At 31.6% G+C, this 2,715-nt stretch overlaps 1 protein-coding gene and 1 long non-coding RNA gene across 4 annotated transcripts in view; one reads left to right on the top strand and one right to left on the bottom strand.

Annotated features, from left to right (window-relative positions):
* Positions 1-1,837, bottom strand: part of LOC128247333 (uncharacterized) — a 24,885-nt gene extending 23,048 nt beyond the window's left edge. The window contains exon 1 of the long non-coding RNA XR_008263719.1: positions 1,766-1,837. This is a non-coding gene — a long non-coding RNA (uncharacterized LOC128247333). The remainder of the gene's footprint in view (positions 1-1,765) is intronic.
* Positions 1-2,715, top strand: part of LOC106868416 (uncharacterized) — a 257,787-nt gene that overhangs the window by 104,442 nt on the left and 150,630 nt on the right. The gene's annotated exons all lie outside the window — the stretch shown is intronic.

Genomic DNA, 2,715 nt, shown 5'->3' with positions numbered 1-2,715 from the left:
ATATATAGTATTAATAAAATAGGAGATGGAATGTGTATTAGATTTTATCAAGTATAACACATTTCAACCTGTTGTTCTGTGTCTCATAAGGTACATCAATAAAAGTGTCGCACTAGAGATTCCTTATGTTGGCTTGCTTACTGCTATATGTCCATCAAATTCGAGAATGAATGAAAGCAAAGAAAAGTTATTGAGATGCAAAAAATTCAAATACAAACGTGGAAAATATACATTCCAGTTTAGATAAAATGATGTAATCAACTTATGCTGTTGTAACTGTTAAGAGAAAGAAAAAAAAGTACAAGGTGAAAGGAAGATAATAGACAGAAATTTTTTGTGTTCTTGCGTAGTTGCATACATGGACATACATACACAGATGTATACACATATATATACAGACATATACATACACACTCACACATGCACATATAAGTATATGCACATATACATACATCTAGATACACGCATATACACACATATGGACGTATCGATGTATACAAACTCATATATGCAGGTACACATGTGCATATATATATACATAAAAATACATACATAACATAACTAAATATGTACATAGATGCGTGTTTCAATAATTTTTCTTTGTTTTTATTCATTCTCAAATTTGATGGACATATAGCGTTAAGCAAGCCAACACAAGGAGTCTCTAGGGCGACTTTTTTTTTATTGATGTACCAGAAGAGACCCAGAACAATGGGTCGAAACATTTGTTGTACTTAATAAAGTCTAATATACATTTCATCTCCTATTTTATTAATACTAATACCCCAACCATCACTGCAAAGTTCCTTGAGTAAATCTACAGATAACAAGTAACCTAAACTGTGCCAGTGCTTTACTCATCATCTATTTATACATTTTGTATAATCTTTCCATTATATATTTATTGGCAGTAATTAGGTAGTAATTTTTCATTGCTTTTTAAATGCCTGTCCTTTTAGTATAATTGCATTTCATCTTATTGCTGTACTTTATCTTTTGCATTATTGATGTCCAAGTTTTATTCATGTTGCATGTCTTGCCAGCATTTTTCCCACATACATACCATATGCATACTTAAACATATACACAATAGGAATATATGATACCATGATATCAAGCCAATGTTAAACATACTGTCTTAAAGATAGCATGTTCACACTAGTATGTGTGTGTGTGTGTGTATACACACACACATATATATATATATATATATATAAGAATTAGGTATGTGGTGCAGTGAGATGCATTCACTTATTTAGATATATATAAAAGCGCCAGCGCCTGTGCCAGTGACACGCAAAAGTCACCTACTACACTCTTTGATTGGTTAGTGTAGAAACCAAGCCAGAATCAGACTGGAACCTGGTACAGCTCCACGGCTTACCAGTTCCAGTCAAACCATCTAACTCATGCCAGCATGGAAAGCAGATGCTAAATGATGATGATGACATATTCATATATAGACATAAATATACCTTTACATTCATTGCCATAGTCATATCGCTAAGAAACCATAGATATCTTGATCAGATGTCTACTTGTCTGCACACCTGCTATCTGCAAACTAAATGAACCACCATTTACGCATACTGTACATGTTTGTATATTTGTGAGCAGTCACCATACAAAATAAGATATACAAAACAAGACTCAATGAATTGCTTGTCCTAACTTCAGAGAAAAAATAACATTTTATTGGTTTTTATGCTTTTATTTAAAGCACTTCTACATGAATCTATATATTAAAAGTGAAAATTATTTTTACCTTTTATTTATTTTTTTATACTGGATTTATTCATTGAACTGCAACTTCAGACATGTTGGATTTGTTGCACCTAAAAAATAATTGTAACTCTAGATAATTACCATTCTGAAGGTTTTAAAGCAATAACATAATGGATTTAGTTGATCTTGTTGATTTAAATCATGGCTTAGGATTAACAACAGATAGTAATTTAAGTCTTTTGCTATTTGACAATGGATGTTGAAATTATCTTGTTTTTTTTTTGTTTGTTATTTTTGGAGGGGTGGGGGTTATAGTACAGGTAAATATTCACTATTGCATTTTGGTTATTGTTTTAATGAAATCACTCAATGAAATTTCATTTATCAACAGTGTATTTATACTTATATTTTTATTTAACAGTTTTTAAAATTTAATGAAGAAAAATATGGTTTTAGTTAGCAGAAGACATTCGCTAATCAGTTTAACCCTCTAACATTCAGATTGCTCTCTCAAATTCATTGCTTATTTATTTACATTGTTTTGAATTAATCATATATACAAAAGATATGCAGCCCATATGACATTAAGTCTATTCAAAAGTAGTACAACACTTAACAAATATCTCCTTCAAGTAAAACCACCAATAGAAGAGAACATGACTTAGAACTGCGTGTACTCCATCCCATGCAGCTGTGGTAGGTTATACAAAGGCAAAACATACCACTCCCTCAAAATAAGGGTAGAGATATTGATAAATCGGGTATAGCTGATCATGTATGGAAAAATGAAGATCACCTCCCCCTATGGGATGATGTTAAAATAACAGACAGAGAACACCACTGGAAAATACGAAAACTAAAAGAAGCAGCATATATGTTAGGATACAACAACCTCCTAAGTAGACCAAGTGTAGATATGAACAGCATATGGGAACCGGTATTAAGGAAGGATAGGAGAATATTAGATTTATAATCCCTAAAATTCACTCC

Source organism: Octopus bimaculoides, chromosome 3, assembly GCF_001194135.2.
Source record: "Octopus bimaculoides isolate UCB-OBI-ISO-001 chromosome 3, ASM119413v2, whole genome shotgun sequence".
In the NCBI taxonomy this organism is placed as follows: domain Eukaryota; kingdom Metazoa; phylum Mollusca; class Cephalopoda; order Octopoda; family Octopodidae; genus Octopus; species Octopus bimaculoides.
The sequence above is the reverse complement of the archived record's forward strand: the minus strand, read 5'-3'. Positions and strand labels throughout refer to the sequence as shown.